At 35.8% G+C, this 19,853-nt stretch overlaps 1 long non-coding RNA gene across 10 annotated transcripts in view; it reads right to left on the bottom strand.

Annotated features, from left to right (window-relative positions):
• The window catches only part of LOC105308427, a 294,626-nt gene that overhangs the window by 16,945 nt on the left and 257,828 nt on the right, over nucleotides 1-19,853 (bottom strand). The window contains exon 8 of one of the 10 annotated variants that reach the window (XR_002778024.1): nucleotides 19,056-19,365. The exons of the other annotated variants lie outside the window; for them this stretch is intronic. This is a non-coding gene — a long non-coding RNA (uncharacterized LOC105308427). The remainder of the gene's footprint in view (nucleotides 1-19,055; nucleotides 19,366-19,853) is intronic. 10 annotated transcript variants of the gene reach the window in all.

Consider the following 19,853-nt stretch of genomic DNA (forward strand, 5'->3'; position numbering starts at 1 on the left):
TTTTAATCTCTTCTTCATATACTATTTCGATAGCTTTTTGTTTGTTTGTTTTATCACGTATTTGCATTTTAAACAACTTCATTTATGAACGGTGATCGAGCATAGGACCTGTAACCCAAGTACAGCATATTTGGTCCTCTTTCAAATAGACAAGAACATATTTCTCTTTGGAGTGATCAAAGGGACAGGGAAGTTGGCAAATTCCAGATCATGATTATGAGTTAAATATTATCCTGTTCCCTCAAGGCCAACTGCTGAAAGAATTCATTGGCTAAGAAACAGTCTCAGTTACTTTTTTTGGATAAAGTTTGTGTTTTAATTTTATTTTTCTGGACAGTTATAAAATGCACTTCTTTCTTGTGGTTCACAACTAATAAATTTCCAATATATATGTCAATGGCAGAATGAAAACATTAAAAATCATAGTGCATTCGCCAGGAATCAAATAGTTGGCAACCTGCTGAAGTATCCACATCTAGAAACCACACCTGAAAGGTTTGTGGTGATTCCCAACCAGCAGCAAGCACTAGCAAGTTTTCTCTCCGAACGCTCCTCATAAAAGACAGATACAGGGAATTTCACAATTGTAGATCCCTGCTTGTCTTCTAACTAAAGTATCAGGAAAGCATCAGCATGACACCTACAGCAAAAATAGTCACCTATTTAATTCATATGAGTAAAAAAAAAAAAAAAAAGACCTTTTAATGAGCTTCCAAATGAGTCAGCTTGGTCTCATCTTCAGTAGGTGGGCAGCTGACTTCCTTCTTCTTTTAGGTTTCTCATAATATTTTACCTCCTTTCACAAGTCAAGGCCACATTCATGAACTAGGGGAAATAAAAAGCAGGTGCCCCTTATTGAATTCTAATTTAGTCTTTTGTGCTAAAATAAAGAAATAAATAAAAATAAAACAAACATAAACCACAAAACAACACAGTAGAGAGTAAAAGTAGGTTAGAGGCCTAGACTTGTTCTATTGAAATTCATGTACAATGGCTAGATTGTGTGTGACCCACTCTGTGTTGGCTGAGAGTTGCTTAAGAAGGCACTTGAGTCAGGTAGCAAAACATACCTCGTCGTACCACTGTGTGCAAATCTCAGGCTTTGAAGCTACGGGAGCAACAACAAGCACAAAACCTAAAATAATCTATGCTTTTATATATTTTAGAAGAGAGAAATCTCTACAGATGACAGTATGTAGGAGAGGTTTTGTGTCGTTTACCAGTTCTCTCACAGGCAGAAAAGAGTAGAAGAAAGCAGAGACATCGAGTGCATTTAATCTGGATTTACGTCTTTGGAGTCAGAATAGTCTGAAATGAAATCCTGGGTGAGCCTCATAGCAGCTGGCATTGCCTTGGGGCCTGTTACTTAACTCTTAGCCTCACTTTCTTTACCTCTATAATGGGGATCAAAGAACATGAATATTGTATTACAGGAGTAAAATAAATTTTGAGCAGCATGTTTCACATTACTAAATCTGAGTTTAAGTTATATAAACTTCTATTTTAAATGAAGTGATTTTACTGAACTGGAGCTGACAACACCTTAGTAAAAATTTAATAGCTAACATCAGAATGGGAATTTCCTTAAATGGTAACATTTCCCGCCCCCCCGAACAGAACTTCTGCTAAGCTTAAATTGTCATGTTATTAAAAAAGATACAGTTGGCTAACTTATACTAAAACTTAGAACTCAAACTTGAAAATGTTTCAAGATATTTGATTTTTTTATCTGATTGTTTAGTGGGGCAATTTATAGCTACATGGAATGCTAAACGGGAGACATAGGTAAGCCTTGCCTAGTGCATGCTGACCACATATATTTGTAATCAAACTAAGCTAATTGCAACTTTCTAAATTTCCCAAATATACTTTATTAGAAAACAAACAAACAAACAAACCTGAGACATTGTTAACTGCATGAGGATTATTTAAAATGATATGAAAGGACTAAAAAAATATAATGTAACTATGACAGTAATTTGAATAAGTAATAAGTAATAAGTCAACTGTGCTTGGATTTTTTGTATATTGGCATTTAAAATTCCAAGCAATTTATAACATTTTACAGAATATATAAAACATTATTCTACATGATCTTTGAAGTGGGTGTTTCCAATTGTGCGATATGTTTCTTTTGATTATTCTTAGTCTTAAACGTCTTGTACGTTTTAAGTTATAAGACGTCTTGTACGCTTTAGTTATAAGATTTTTCAAAACAGAGGTACTAAATATCTCTGTGCATATATTCAAGCTCTTCTAAAGGATTAGATTCAATACTTGAGCCTTCTGTGAGAAAACAATGTAAACAATAAGAACAAATAATAGCAACTGGAAAAACAAAATATAAAAGAAATAGGGGACTTGATTTATAGAAATCTATTTTTTTATATATATTTATTGTACTCCTTTGCAATGGGAAGTGTTTGCAAATTTTTTTCAGGGAGCTCGTTTCTACTAAAATAATGATAACTAGCAGATTCATCTTGTCCTTTACCTAGGAATAACTCTATATTGCTTTAGCCAGAGTTAAAAAGAAATAATATGTAAGCATCATCTGGTAACTCTACCCATGCATCCTTATCTAATTATAATCCTTATTAGCATACTACTTTACCCCAAAGCTAGAATGAGATAAGAAACAGGGAAAAGGAAGGAGGACGACTAATGAACCATAAAAGTTTCTTTATGGTTTATTTTTTAAAAAACTAATCTTATAATAAAAAAACTAAAATGTCTAGATTTTTGGAGAAACACTGTCATTTAATCACATGGCTTAGAGCAATAATATGAAGCATGGCGGATAAAGAGAGAAAATCATTGAGATCAAAAAGAAGATGAGAATGAATTGTAAAATCCCATTAGAAAAAAGGAAGCAAATGATAAAGAGAAAAAGCAGTTCATGACTTTAAAGACTGTCATTGAATAAAGCCCCCTGCTTCTAGAATCATCTATCAGTTTAGCATTAAGATGTCGGTCTGTTGCACAACAGTCCCCTGAAAAGAATAGAGATTTTTAAAAAACATAATCTGCTGCACACAGAAAAAGAGACTATTCTAAAGTAGATTTCCAAACATAGTAGAAATCTAATGGTGACAAGTTGAATATCAAAAGCTTGACTTTGGCCAAAAGGAAATAAATAAAAATTTAAAGGCTTCGATTTGATAGTTACATTTAAATAGTGGTTCAGTTTACATTAAGCATATAACATGTAGTTATAAGGAAAAATATATAAAGAATATAAGGAAACAAATGAATATAATGAGATGTGTTCATATTTTATTAATTTCAAAAGAAGTAGGAATGTTGAAATATAAAGGCGTTTTGTTATAAAATTACATTCATAACTGTCTATAAAATATACGTAGAAATTTATCTGCAGCTGTTTAAGTAAGTGAGGATGAATACTGGGAAAAGTGAATAAGCAAATTAGTTCCATAAAATGTAGGAAAACAAGACAAGAAAGAATGATCACACCTGGTGGTTACACTTAAAATCAGGTGGGAAAGGGTCCAGCCATGTGTGGCAAGATGATGAATTAATTGTTTTAGGAAGAAGGTGACTGCATAGTCTAATTAGTCCATGATTCTCAATGATGAAACTCCTGAATACTCATTGCATTATTAGGAAGATGTTAAGGAAGATGTTAAGGGAGTTAAATAAATGATAAACCGAAGTAGGCATCATTTGAGCAGCTGTTGATAGATGTGGCAGTGACAAAAGGAGACAGTGGAGAAAGAACCTGGGACAGAGATGGAAAGAGAAAGGAGAGGCCACTAGATCTCTGGAATGGATATAGGCAGAATTCCTCACTAGCTCAGGAGCCCCGGAAAGCTTTTAGGTTCTCTCGTGAGTCATGGAAAAAAGTAAAAGTCACTGCTTCCATGCTAGCTGACTATATGAGGTATGAATAGGAAGTGGTCTTTAAGGTAGAACCGATTTGGTAACAGTGCCTTGGAATTTTGTAAGGGTTTAGTGCTTGGAAAAAGATACCAGGTGGAGGAGGGTCATGTGAGGCATCATGTATGATACATTTACCTATTTACATCAATAGGTACTTACTCAGTGTTTATTCTTCTTCATTTTTAGATAGATAAATGAAAAAAAAAAGATAGATCTATATCTTTATTTATATCTGTACATATACATTTAGTTTTAAGCAAGTCATCTAATCTTATCCCTACATTTTCTTTAAAATGATTATAACAATGCTTATTTATGTTCCCTTTCCTAGGAATCAAATATTTGGCGATCTCTGAGGCACCTATGCTGTAATTAGAAATCATGAGTGAAAATGCTTTGTGTTCCTCCCAGGAAAGACTCACTTTAAAGTTATCATTGCTTCTATTGTATCTTTAAAGTGTCTTCTTGCCTCTGCAGGATTTTATATAATCCAAAGTGCAGACAAAAATGGGAAAATCATGACCTAAACAGCAAAATAGCATTTAAGCTTAGCTCCATTACATTACTTAAGGACTTGCTAAGAATAATAGACGCCAAAATAGCACAAAACTACCACTACATTAAGGGATCATGCAATATTCATCACTCCAGATAAAATAATGCATAATAGAAGCATTCAGCACTTTCTATGCTAGTATACTTTCGGTTTTGGCTGATGGCTTTTGAGCCATTGTTTAAGTGTACCAACTTCGAGGGAGATAATACATATTATTAAACCATTATCCGTATAGCCATCCATTTTTGGAAGGTCTAGTAGTGTTAGGCTTAGACATTTCAATTAAATTAACCATTCTGAGTCCTATTCCACAGAGTAATTATTGGAAAGATCAAAAACTGAAACAAAATTTTATTTTAATTGCCCTTTTACTTAAAAGAACTTTAAGTAGAAATTGACAACATGGTATTAGGTTTAGTTGGCATTCGTGAGTTTCACTCTATTAAATGCTAGAAGTGGCGAGATTTATGTACATTAAAAATGTTCATATGAATTGAGTCATATAAATACATTTTCAAGGAAAGGATAGTGAAATATAAATAAATATAGTAAAATATAAATAAAATACTACAAGCTCTGGCAAGATTATAGTCTTTGACTCTCAATTTTTACTTCTTTCATGACCAAATTAATATCAGGTCCTGGATTTCTACAAGGGTTGTTTGTATTTGTTTAAGAAACCCCAAATTCATGACTGCTAATATGGCATATAATTGTCCACATAAAATGGAATAAAGCATTACTGAAATATTTAAGTGATCCTTTAGACACTTAATGGGAAATATTGTTTAGCTGATAATGTCAAAGAATAGAAGTTCAAAAACTCTTGATTGAATTCAATCGAATCTCAGCAAAAGTGTTTGTTGGAAAACTCATTCATTTGCTTAAGTGACTCCTTTTTGCATACTGACCTCTATAGTCATTACTCAGAAAAATTGCACATCACGAAAAGGCATTGGCCTCTGGAGTTTGTTTTGAAGTTTCTGAACCTCAAGTATTAAATCGATGAGTGCTGTGGTCCACTGCAAAGCATTTCATTTCAGAGACATTTTATAAAAGTCCATTTTGCATCCCACAAATCAGTCAGTTTCCAATCAAATTAAACATTCTTTGGAAGATCTTCTGCTCTATAGTAAAAAATATGTGTTAAGAAATTACTTCCAGAAAGAGAGGTGGGGAAGCATTGTATTGGCATGGTGTTTACTTAGAAAATTTAATAAAATTATCTGAATACCATTGTATGCATGTATATGTATATATATGGACACACACACATATATATTCACATACATATAATATATACTATATATGTATACATATGCATACATACACACATAGATAGATGGCTAGATAGATTAAATAGATAGATAGATGATAGATAGATAGATAGATAGATAGACAGACAGACAGATAGATTTCTACTGAAGTAATTTTTTTTGGATGTGCCATAAATAATTTTTAAATCACATATAATGGTTCTGTTTGCATATACCCTCAGCTGGGGTCCCTAACCCCTGGGCCATGGACCAGTACCAGTCTGTGGCCTGTTGGGAACTGGACTGCACAGCAGGAGGTGAGTGGTGGGCAAATGAGCAAAAGCTTCATCTGTGTTTGCAGCCGCTCCCCCATGCTAACATCACCTCCTTAGCTCCACCTCAGATCACCAGGCATTAGATTCTCAAAGGAGCACTGGTCCCTGGTGCCAAAAAGTTGGGGACTGCTGCTAGGGGAAAAACCTTAAGAAGATTAATCTAGGTTAATTGTCACCTATCAGGACTATACCATTTATCCCAGGTAATTAGCTAGAGTATAATAGAGTATTAGAATTAAAAATATTTTATCCCTTTCTGCCTCTTTAAACCTTGAATCATCACTGCTTATTCCAAATAGATTTTAATCTAGTCTCTGAACATATTCAGTTTGTTTTTGAGGAAAATGGTCTGCCCTGTGAATCTAAAGTTCAAGAGTCTGAGGTTCGTTCTGCAAGTTCCCAGGCTTCTGATCTTTCCCTCCTTTGTATAAAGAGTATGCTGGAGAGACAGCTGCTAAGATCCCATCTGATTCTTGGATGTTATGAACATCTCACTCCCTGAGAACCGGGAAATCTATTTAAATCCTATCCTGCGCTTGCTGTTAGAAGGTTATTCCTTGGGTCCCACCGAAACTTATCCCTCTGTACTTTCAGCCTCCATTCTCTGAGTTATTTCTTAGTCTTCAGAGTCTTAATTAGAATCTAAATCCTTACACTACTCAGGAGCAGGTTCTAAATTCTGATACTCTTTCAGAGCCAAGTCATTCTTATTTATGTACAGCAATATTCTTTTGATGAAAGTGAAGTCAACCTTTGGCTCCCTTCTTAAAGAAACTAAAACAAAAGGGGCCATCAAATACGCTCTCTGCTGGATTATACAAACTATTATGTATGATGGAGGAGACCCCCATCAGTAGGCATGGAGATCACCTGGAATGTCCAGATGGTTCCTCAGAATGGGAGTTTTCAAAAGACCATTGCTAGACATATGTGTCTGGTTAGAATGTTTAACCTTCATGGTCTTTAATCATGTAGCATTATGCGAAATGCCACAGGCTGAATGGCTTGATGAAGCGTTTTGAGGCTGTAGAGTTTCCAATCTCCTGGCCACCACCAGAGGCCCTGCAGCCACTGGGTCCCTACAGTATGAATGCCTTGCTGTTGGTCTATGAGAAAAGAGGGCAGATGGGCGTCAGCCTTCACACTGTGTAGCATGGGCATAAGGAATGTAGTGATCAAACAAATGAGAGAGAGAGAGAGAGAGGGAGAGAGAGAGAGATCAACTACTAACTAGAGTGGCAAGGAAATACCTAAAAATACCTAAAGGGCTGTGATTCTGTTCCAGTCTTCTCTAACTGTTGACAATGTCAAAGATATTTTCCCCTCAAGAGCAAATTCATGTGTAGAAGATTCTCTTCAGAATTTTTAATTCTCTGAGGGCAACAATATCATGTCATAGTAGTTCATTACTCTGCACACCATAAGTACTAATGACACCAGTGAGGACGAAACACCCATAAAAGTTCATTTTAAGGGCAGCTGTAGTACATGGAATGCAGTTTCGCAGTAGAAAACATTTGCATCAGACCATCCTGACACTGAGTTCTGACTCTGCCACTATTAGTTGGAGCAAGTATCTGAACTTCTCTAAACTTCAGTGCTCTCATCTGAAAAATTGGAATAATTTCAGGGTTGTGGTTAGAGTTAGAAAGATAAGTCATGCAAAGGGCTTACTGTAATGACCAAAACTTAGTCAACTCATAAAAAGTGGCTATTATTATTTATTAAGATTATAATGATCATATTGTGCTTATGAGGAATGCTGATAATGCTTTAGCAGCAGAACTTGACCTAGGACCTTTCTGTGTAAATGACTTGTCCTGTATGTGTTGATGATGTAGGCCATTTCAATATTCATTTATCTGACATGACATTTTCATTTCAGATTTTTTTTTTTAAATGTTGGTTACCAGACCTCGCTGTGATACTTCTGAAGAGTACCGAGGTTTAATAGCAACAACTCTTGCCTGCTTTTTAGAGTCCTCATTCTGTCCAAATAGAAGCATATGAGTTCTCTCTTCCATTTATCGGAGGTCAGCATCTTTGTTGTTGTTGCTGAAACTCTGGAAAGACAGCGGTACATGGAGCCATGCTAGCCAATTTGGCAGCATACCTTTTCAGCCCACTTGGCTGTGCACAATATTCTGTCTGAGTTTGGGAAGATCTGTCTGCTTTTCTCCTTTGTAGAGAGGCTATGAGGAATGAGCAATGGATTTGTCTTATACAACAGCCTGGAAAAATAGGCCGTGGCCTAACAATGAGAATTACATGGCCTTCTTCCAGAGAGTTTCTGGCTGGAGACAGGAGGACAGGTTGAGGCGCCTTCTGATAGATTTTTCACTAATTGCCCTCTTTCCTAAAAGAAGTCCTGTTTAAAAGATAAAGTGGGGGGTGAGTGGGCAGCAAGAGTTGAGGATTCTTACATAGTATCAACATTATGCAGATTTAAAGGTCACAGGTCAAATCATATATCTCAAAGCATAGCAGTAAACCCTCTAATCATCGCATTTGACAGTGAGGTGTGAAAGGTACGGGTTTGACCTAGACCCAAATGCTCCTCATGTGAGACTGACCTAAACCATTTCCTTGTCTTAGATTCTCAAACGACCGTATGCTATCCCTTTTTACTATGTTGTCTTCACAAAATCCTTTTCCTGGTAAGGTTTGCCTGTTCTAGATGACTCGCTATATTTTTCTTCCTGTTGTTTTCTTTTTCAACCAGTGAGGAAGACTCAGACATGATGTCATTCATGTTTCTTGCCCTGTATTCTGCTCCCATCTACACACACACTGCCATTTTAATTGCTTTTTCCAATGATGACTGAGTGATGTCTTTCCTATTGGGTACTCTTTGTCATTTTGGCTTGCCGTTAGAGAAATGGGAGAGGCAGGAATATCATCAATCTCCAGAGGCAGCTGATCTGACTCAGCATCTGCATCGGAAATACTATTTGAAAAAAAATGCAGCCCCCTCATCCCTGCTAACACAGAGAGTTTCCTTGACTGCCTGCATTGGTTATGATGGCCGTGGACTGAATCTCCATTTCTTCATCTCAGAATAATGCTCTCCAGAGCTGCTTTATGGAGCTATTCATAGATAAGAGCAATAACAAGCCCAACGGCATGGCTTCCTTTTCTGTATTCTGTGACATTCTCATCTCGGCCGACTGTGTCTGGCAGCCACACAATGAGGCCCTGCATGTGTCAGGGAGATGGATGATACCTGCAGTGTCTGCATCTCAACGCTGACTCCATGAGCTCCTGCTGAACCCTACCTCAGGGATGCTAGATTCCGTGCCATTGAATTAGAAAGGCAACCTGCCCCCTTCCAAGCAATGTCTTATTTTCTCCCAAAACAAAATACTTTAATGGAAATAATGGCACGCATTAGACACTTTGATGGATAGCACATTGTACTTTCATCCTCAATATTCCTGATTATAGGACTATTTGTTTTTGTCTTTTTGCTCTCTTATTATTTTCTCAAAGCAAAAACAAAAGGGCTACCAGAACAGGTAGTAGTTCTTTATATGCTTTTCACACATCTTTGCTTTCTTCAGCTAAATGGTAGTGGAAAAAATAAATTAGAAAGGCTATTAATGAACCCCTATTTCCCTATCAGGGAAGCAGCCAGTTAATTTTGAGAAAGTGTATTCTGATCTAAATTGACTGGTTTTTGTTTCAGCATAAAATCGGTTTTGAACTGTGCACAAATATACTGCAGTGGGGTCTTTGGTAATGAATTATCAGTAAGATCTCAGTGCTGCTAGGATCATCCAGGCACCTCTGAGCAACGGGGAGTTATGTGAGACACGAACCAAAGGACTAACAACAAGAATTATTTATACCATCTATTTTCTAGGGCAGTTTTCATGGGCACGTAACTTGCACTGTCACACCTGGCCCTACACTTAGATGGACAATTTAATGCTCTGTTAGCATCATTTTGAAATTTGTAATAATTTGTGAGTAAGCGGACCTCAGCATTTATTTTGTTCTGGCCCAGAAAATTACGTAGCCAGTACTGGTGCCAGGCACTACTCTGTGCTTTGTAAACAATTACAGGATTTGGCCTCAATTTTCCTTCCTTCTCAGTTTTGACTGAGGTACAACAGAGTAGATAGCAGGGTAGATGTTAGGATAACTAAGTAAGCATGAGAGAGCCTGCTCACCACATATGAAGGGTTACATTGCAAGGGCCATAATCACCTGTTTCGTATGTCTTTGACCTTTCAGCCAGATTAAAGTGCTAAACAGGGGGAAGAGAGAAAAATTTGGGATGATACCTCTTCAGAGAAAGCAATTCCCTTACTATAAATTCCCTTTCCCTGTTGTGGCTGGGAGGACAAAGACTTAAGAAGGACAAGAAGGATGGATATCTGACTCATGCCCGAGAAAGTTTCAGTGGACTATGGCTTAGATCCAACTCGTACTTAGAAATCTATAATCTAAGAGGGTGACAGAATAGAGGATCAAAGGAAGTGATCTAATTTGTTGGAACAAGGGATAATGTGTGAGAATTGTCTGTGGGCCATCTGGAAGAGAACCCTCGTGTAGAATTATCTTAGGTCTTCCAAGGTCTATCTTGGGGCTTCTGGAGGCATGAGAAGACTCCAGGGAAAGGATGTTCAGCTGGTGATGAGTAGCTAAAGCAGGAGTCAAGGCCCTAGAATACAATGTATCCACGGTGACCAAGAGAACCATGAGAAGAATTGGCTAAAGAGAACATTCAAAAAGCTCCCTAACACAGCCATGAGGAAAAGGGTCAGCTATAATTATTTGCATGGCCTTCTAAAAGAGCTTGCCAGCTTTAACTATCTGCCAGACCAGAAGGCATAAAGTCACCAAAGAATCATTTCTTCTCACGCTCTCTAACTTTAATCCTGAAATGCAGCTGAGGACTGGGAGAGGTAGCGAGCAGGAAGGTAGAAGTACCAGAGCCCTTGCACCACTATAGTCCTAGGATGAAACAAGTGCCTGCTGGTTGAGGGGTAAATTTCTTGTTAAATCAGAATTGGACTTTCCACTATAATATCAGGCTAAACATTCTGGTGACTGAATTGAGCCTGTGTTCTCGATGTAAGGCAATAGTTGGATCTCCTTTTACCCAATAATGAGAGGAAAAGCAGAGGAAGCTGTCTGAGTTTTCATGCCAGGGACAGGAGAAGGTTATATCTTCTCCCACTGCCCCATTAAACATTATTCAGTGATCACAGTGCACACACATCATGCTTGTTGACATATTGGTCACATTTTTATAACCCATTCAATAATCCCAATGCTCTGCAAAAAGTACCATCCAAATGTTGAAAGGAGAAAAATAAGGAACACAGAGGGTAAGAGAACTTAGCAAATTAATAAATGATAGAGCTAGAATTTGGAGCCGGGTTTAGGTTTTTTAAGATTTATTCTTTTAGTCATTAGACTGATTCTCTCTCTTAGATTAGAAAAAAATACCAATTATTGAGTACTTACTATATTCCAGGAACAGTCTAATGGCCTCAAATATGTTACTTACTTCTTACATAAAGCATAAGTTAGATGCTATTCTTATTATCTAGAGGAGGAAACTGAGAATTAAGGGGTTTCAGTAACTAGTCAGTAACTAGTCTGAAGTTACATAGCCATGAAATTACATAGCTCTTGTCTGTCTGGCCCCAAATTTGTGCAGTTCAGAGAGAAAAATAGAAAGAGGAGGGAGGGGAAAGGGGGAAGAGGAGCAGAGTGAGAGAGGTTTTCCTTCTACTTTTCTTCTCAAATAAGTCATACCTTTGCTAAAAGAAAATACACATAGAGGTCTTCTTAATTATATAACCAATGGTAGCCACTGAAAACAACATAATTATTAGCTAAATGTGATCCCATGAAAAGGTCACCATAAACACAGAAAGAGAAGACTAACAGTCATGACAACCTTAGCCGACAAGAAAGTCACCAACTATGCGTTACTCATCTGAGTGAAATCGTAACGTTAGAGAGACAACTGCTCTTTCCTATTTCCAGGTATATTCAGAGAAGTCTTCATGGAAAACATGAGTCATTAATAATAATTTTACTTAAATAGTTCAAGAACAAAAAGAAGAACACCCAGGTTGGGGGATGGTAGTAAAAGTGAAATCAAGAACTGGAAATAAATTCAACTGATAAAGGTAGAAGGCAGGGAACGAGTTTTTCTTTTAGAAAGATTGCTGTTATAGAAGAGTGGGACATATGTCGTGGCTGCATTATTTATGCAGATAGCTGAAGTCGGGCTGATATATGTGAACTTGATGTGGTAGGAAATGAGAATCCATGGCAGGTGCTTCATCAAGTGATTAAGCAAGGAAAGTTAAGTTTTGAAATATTTGTCTGAGAGTGGTATACTAGCTAGTTTGGATTCAAGAAGAAAATAGAGCCAATGGGAGTGACTAAAAATTTGTTAAAATTTCACAGTATGGCACCTCATTTAGCCTTTGAAGAATGGACTTCGAGATTCTCTTAGTTTTCCTTCTTGAATGAGAATAGAAATGAATGAGGATGGGAGTAGATATCTGAAACATAGATATGTAGATTCCTGATATGTACATATCTGCAAACTCTAAGAGCAGAGCTGTAGCCCTGAAACAATGTGGAGAGTTTTTATCACTGTATATTAAATAATGCATACACAGGTCATAGTTTAATGACCCAATATTCAATATATATATATAATGTAGAGAAAAATCATCATTGTGATACTGGGAAGCATGATGTGGTAGAAACAGCACTGACTTAATCAGAATTATGTGTGTTCAGCATTCAATTCTAGTTTGTCACCTACTGCACCTGAAGACAGTGGAATATTGAAAGAAAACCCCGAATACCCTGAACACTCTGGGGTAATGACTTCTATTTAAAATTCTCTAACATGATTCCTGGAGTTGGAATGCCAAATCAAAATTTATCAAAATTTTGTTGCAGAATGCCAGGATACCACCGAATAAGGTAACAATGAGGCAGGGAGGAGATTCTTATTTTGCTCAAAACTTTTCTTACAGTATCTAAATAATAAGCTCTGATGAGCTCTTGTGGGGGAGGGTAGAAGTGGTTGGGGCAGCATAAGTCACTGATGTGGTACGTTTTCCAAATTTCTCACTGGCAATATCTATATCATGGTTTCTATTTGAAGTGTTAACAATGGAGGAAACATTGCTAAGAATGGCTGTGATGGATCAGCCAAGAAAGCTCGAATTGCCCTTTTCTTTCACATCCACTTGTCTAGTGTGTCTCTGACATGAAACAGAATCAACGCAGAAGGGGTGAAGTAAGGTTACCTAGGATCCCAGACAAATTTCTTTTAAGTTTGGCTTATTCCTTTGAGTGATTTCTTAAAAATTGACCTTTCTATTGAGGCATTTTCTAGAACAGTATGATGTCTTATTGAAGCATGCCTGTTGAGAGTCTTTGAAAGCCTTTTTTTTTTTTTCCACAGCTGCACAAGTCTATGTCGGCTTTGGACCAGAAAAAACAATGTGATATTTTCTCTTTTCTTTGCAATATTCAATTTCCATTCTCATGAATTATAATTTATTTAAAGTAATGAAATATAAATGTATCTTTGAAATCAGATGTTAATTTGTGTTCTCTTTTTTAAAACACTTTTTTTTTGTTTGTTTCTGTACAAATTATCAGTCAATTATATCTCTTTGGGTATAATGTAAACATGGCTGATATTTAGGGATTTATTTCTGGAGTAAATGCATGCTGCCCTTACAAATATGAATAAATGCCTACTGCTCCTGAGTTGGTAATAAACATAATCAATAATTTGGTTCAAATCAAAAAGTTCTCAGGAATATCATATACAGTACTAAGTAAGTAGTTTTACTTAGGTTGAAATGATGATTCCCTATAAAAACCCTCTAACTGGATCAAACATTTTACTCAAAATGTAAGGCCTCATATGTCTTTTTTTTCCATAATTTTTCCTTTTTTAAAAATAGAAACAAATCCAGATTATTCAAATAAATATTGTTTGAGAAATGCAACTGCTCAAATAAATGTGTAAGTGTTCTCTGAGCAGCTAGTGGAAGAGGAGAGGATAGAGTAGCAGTGAAGGAAGTGAGAAAAGCATAAAGAGTTTTTCTAATGAGAAGCAATGTTAGAAGAACTCCCAGGCCTAAGGAACCCTCTTTGCACCTCGAGCTTTGTTACTGTCACTATCTCAATTCATTCTTAGTACCCTAAAATAGTTACATCACTGTCAATTACCTGTTATGCAACAGATACGTTTCATCTTGTTTTTTGGTAATTGTTTTTGAGGCAAATGGAAACATGACAAACTAAACAAGATCAATGCTACTAATATTCTATAATATAATTATTTTCCTATCATTCATGTCTTATACTTTTTCATATTCTACTACTGTTCTCCTTCCAAGTTTATTGCTGATGTAGCGTTTGACATTAATACTAGTTATTCGGAGTGGCTAATTATATGACTCTTTACATAAAAGGAAAAAAAATCTTGAGTCACCCAAAATTACAATAGTAGAGGAGATAAAACTTTAGACATTTTGTTCGAGTTAAGATGAGTCATTCTAATATTATGAGACACTATTTTATACTCGTCAAGTACTTTATAATTATCTAGTTATATGGGAGTATTATATATGTATAAATGCTGTTTTATTAAAATGTCCTATAAAAAATCATCAACTATTCACCTTTATCAGCACTATGCTTGATGATGGACATATAATGATGGATATGAATAGTCCTAACTTTCTAGGTCTTGTGGTCTTCTTACCTCTTCTCATGAAACAGGCAGGGATGCTATTATTAATTGAAGTCCAGAAATCAAATAGCTTGCCCAGGCTTCAGAACTAGTGAATATCTAAGACATTCTTATTCCTAGCTCAGAGTTACATTTGGTACACTAAAGTCTTCTCAGATTGTGTTCCACCATGGAGATTCAACATTCCGAGAAGCAATTCAGTAGAGAAGCATTGTTTAATTCAGTGAGTCCCAAACTATTAACATTTCACTGTATATAGTTTTGGGATGTAATCATCATACTTGTATTTTCAAGAGATGAGCTCGGAAATACATTTGCTTAGTTCATAAAGTGAGAGATTTGTCAAACTCAGTTGGCCTCCTTCCTTGGAGATCCCTTTGTCAGAGTAGCACTCATTATCATCTTATGGTAACTCAATACTGAATGAATCTCAGAGCAGCAAAGTATATAAACTACTGTGCATATTGCCAGCCCTCTTTGTCTCTTTGAAAAAGAAGACAAGGTCTTTAAAAATTAGATTTAATATTTTTAATATTTAATGTTACATATTTTATAAGGCATTTAATCTTTCAAATATTGTATGATGACACAGTATTTTATAACCACACAATAATTACTCAACTTCCTAGAAAGGGATGCCTCAAACTAATTACATTTTGGTTTCTTTGCCATGCAGGTGGATAGGTGGGTGGAATAGTGCTATTCTTTACTATACATAACCCATCCTAATGTTGCTATCATTCAGTCTCTATAAACACCACTATCAAGGCCATAAACATATCCATCATCTTCCAAAATTTCCTCGTACTCCCTTCATTATTTCTGTGTGTGTGTGTGTGTGTGATAAGAACACTTAACATGAGATCTACTCTCTTGGCAAATTTTAAATATACAACACAGTACTTTTAGCTATAAGTACATGTAGGTATCCAGAACTTATTTATTTTGCATAGCAGAACAACTTTGTACCCTTTGACCATCACCTCCTCATTTTCTCCTTCTCCCATCCCCTGGCTACCACAATTCTACTCCCCGCTTCTATACAATAGTTTGACTATTTTAGATTGCACATGTAAATGAGATCATATAGTATTTGCCTTTCTGTGTCTAGCATATTTCACTTAGTATAATAATCTCCAGGTCTATTTATATTTTGTAAATGGAAGGATTTACTTCTTTTTTAAGGCTAGATAATACTCCACTGTAGGCATATACCACGTTTTCTTTATCTAGTCATCTGTCAATGAATATTTAACTTGCTTTCATGTCATGGCTATTGTGAATAATGCTGCAATAAACATTGAAGCGCAGGTATCCTTTTGAGATCCTGATTCCAATTCTTTTGAATAAATATCTAAAAGTGGAATGGCTGGATCATACTGTTGTCCTATTTTTAATTTTGTGAGGAACCTCCATTTTGATGTTCATAATGACTGTACCCATCAAAAGTTTATCAGAGTTATCTTTTGTCCACATCCTCACCAACATGTATCTTTTTTTAAAAAAAATAATAGCTATTCTAAAAATTGTGGGGTGATACCTCATTGTGGTTTTGATTTGCATTTTCCTAATGATTAGTGAAGTTGAGCATAGTTTCATATACTTCTTGGACATTTGTACATCTTCTTTGGAGAACTGTCTATTCAGATCTTTGCCCATTTTTAAAATCTATTTATTTATTTATTTTGCTATTGCGTTGTAGGGTTTTTAAAATATTTTTTGGATATTAATCCATTATCAGATATATGCTTTGCAAATATTTTATCTTATTCTGTAAATGAGATACATTTACAGAATGTATCTCAAATGAAAATGTTTTTTCATTTCATCGATTGTTTTCTTTGCCGTACACAAGCTTCTTAGTTTGATGTAGGCTTATTTGGTTGCCTGTGCTGTCACTGTCATATTCAAAAACATCACTACTAAAACCAATGTCAAGGAGCTTTTCTGCTATGTTTTACCGTAAGACTTTTACAGTTTCATGTCTTGCAGTTAAGTCATTAATCCATTGTTAGTTTTTGAACTAAAAGTCACATCCAGTGATGGCATGGGTATAAATGGAAAGTTATAGATGTAGAGAGGAGTGGGAGAGAAAAATAGATTGACAGAGAGAAAAAATGTGTATGGGGCCCTATAAACAGAGGGGTTTACTGTGTGCAAATCACAGAGATATAGAAGATATGGCAGATATTTTCAGTGTGGCCATAACCCATGATATTTGATGGAATAGCTAGAGATTCCGAGGTGTTCCAAATATTCTGGATTAGATAATGCTTTGTATTTATCATACATTGAAAACCACAACATGAATAACCTATCACCGTTGAGCATTGTCCTATCCTACAAGCTCCTTACAACTAAAACTGCTCTTTGGCTCTAGAAACATATCACTTCGAGTGTTTTGCATTTTATATTGTTTACCCTTTTACTTCTGAGCTCAGTAAAATATTCTGATTTTATCTGGTTCCTTCTAAAGAATTGCCATTTGCAAATTTCTAAGTATCAACTTGCATTCCAAATATTTCACAGCCATTTAATCCCACCACTTGTCTTTAAAAGTCATTTGACCTTAGGAGATTGCCAGCTCACAAAAATGTGTTCTTGTAAAGAACAATCTATTTCTTGGACATATAATCACAATCTGTTTGTCTGTGGTCCTTTTCCCCACAGATAAAGCAATCACTTTAGACAACTGCAATAATAACTATTTAAGGTAAATATTAATATTAGAAGTTAAACTATTTTACAAACAAAAATAAATGAGATGTATAGAGCAACAGCAGTAGCAGCAAAAATAACAATACATACATACACACTTTAGACTTTCATTACTTTAAAACCTGTCCAAAGAAATTATTTAATGTACTTTGAAAAGTTTTTATTTTAGGCCAAATATCCTGAATATTTGTAGCTTGAGGATGTCAAGTGAGTGTCACAAATCATCATGATTATGAGCATCAATCTGTCTTGGAGTAGGAAGTTTGTATAAGCCTCTGGCACCAAAGAGGGTTTTGTAAGAAATATGTTGTCTGGATGTCATGACTTCTTACTCAACTTTCAAATAATTGTAGTAGAAAGTATGAGTTATAGAACAAACTCAGCCAGAAGGGTGAGAGATTCTCTACCCTCACCAGTGTGTTTGTCCTCCCAGCTGTCTTGCTGATTGCATTTGGCTCAGGTCAAGTTCAGAAGAACATCTTCTGAGACATGGAGTTGCTTGGCATTGAGAAATCTGTCATGCCTAGACACCTGATTTCAGGATTTAACATTAAGAGTATCCATGCCCCATAAAAAGCAGAGCAGATTTTTTATGAATGTTTAATCATTATGCTAATCTTTTGTCTCATTTGCATAGATATTTGAGAATGAATATTTGGATTATTTTTAAAGTACTCTAGCCTACGAATGGCTTCACTATCTCAGATGAATAGGCCTAAACTATACTAAACTTCTTATAGAAAACTTCAGAGGATATATTAAAATCTGTCTTCTATATTTCTGAAGTTAACTGAGAATATGTTATAATAAATTGGTAACCTGTAAATAAAAATAGGGTTTTTGAATAATCAAATATTATTTTGTAAGAACCAAGAAGAAATGGGGGGTTTCGTTTTAGTTTCTATATACAAAAGATTAAAAATAGAAGGATTGCTCCCATATGCAAATATAAAATATCTAAATTTGCATCATGGCAGATTTCTATGATGAAGTCAGATAAAAATATAGTTGTTAGGAAAAAAAAAGAACGTTTTTAAAATACTTTGTGGTTGAAGATGGGTTTAATTGCTCTAAGAGTACTCTCTCAAGATGATTAGATAGTAGCCATTTCTTCCCCTTTGTTCTTCACAGGGAGATCAAGAATGGAATATTTTGTAATCTTCCAATTTTTATTGAGTATAACATGCCAAAATTGTAATGATAGGGAAAAATCTTAAAAACAAAAACTAAGTATCAAATCAACAGTGTCTCTTTGAAAAGTATTGGCCAGAGTCTACAACTTCAATAAGGAAAAGTAGAGATGGGATAGCATTTGAGGTAAAAATGATATAACTTTTTATTACCTTTGCCTCCCTACAAGCTTCTCATTGGAAATCTATCCAAAAGACAATATATAAAACCCAGTAAAACTACAATCTTTTAGAAATATTTTTAGCACTACCCAATAAAATTTCTGCAACTTCAGAAAATATTTTGTCTTAAACAAAAATAGGGTAATAAGCAGGTGCCTTATGAAATTTATAACATCAATTTACCTGAGTTATGCAGTCAAAGGCCACTGCTGCCCAGGCCGAAGGGCAACACTGACTGTAAGACTTGAAGTGAGACTGCCAGAGTTGGAATTAGGGTTTCACTATTTATTAGAAGGACACATCACTTTTCTTATACATCTCCTCGGATCCTTCCAGCTGTACTGTCTCCAGGGTCTTTGGTTGCCATTCCAGCCAAGCCATTGCTGCAGCAATCGTCTCTGCACAGGTTTCAGATGGTTCAGAGGGAAGCAAATCAACTCTACCTTCAGTCATTCCCCAGCAGTGCCTCCTGTGCCTTTCTCGCTGGTGCATGCTCTTTATGAAAGATCATAAAACACCAGGGGATCCTTTTGACAACTGTGCTTGCTCAATCCAGAAGTAAATGTTGGAAAAATATTTCTAATGGGACACGTAAACCCATGGATACTCTTTCTTTTGTTCTCTTCTCTAATGGTTAGACAGTCCTGAGATGTATTCAACATAAAGCCTCTCAGAAAATAATTCTGAGAGATCCAGACCAGTTGAACTTGATGCCGAGTGCTGATCAGCTCAGTAATGCTACCTTATACTGACTCTCTCCTTCCTAGTCTTAGTCTTTTTTCCCTAACTCCTGCCTCCTTGGTTTTGCATTCCTTAATAAAATTTTAGCACATAAACTATTGCCTCAGACTCCTTTCAAAAGAACCCAGGCGAAGAACATGTATAATATTAGGTAAACAAACTCCTCTGTGACTCAATTTCCTGATATGGAAATGGGTAATAATAGTTCTCATTTCGTAGGGTAATCGCACTGACAAAATG

The sequence above is a fragment of the Pteropus vampyrus genome, unplaced genomic scaffold (genome assembly GCF_000151845.1).
Source record: "Pteropus vampyrus isolate Shadow unplaced genomic scaffold, Pvam_2.0 Scaffold573, whole genome shotgun sequence".
In the NCBI taxonomy this organism is placed as follows: Eukaryota; Metazoa; Chordata; class Mammalia; order Chiroptera; family Pteropodidae; genus Pteropus; species Pteropus vampyrus.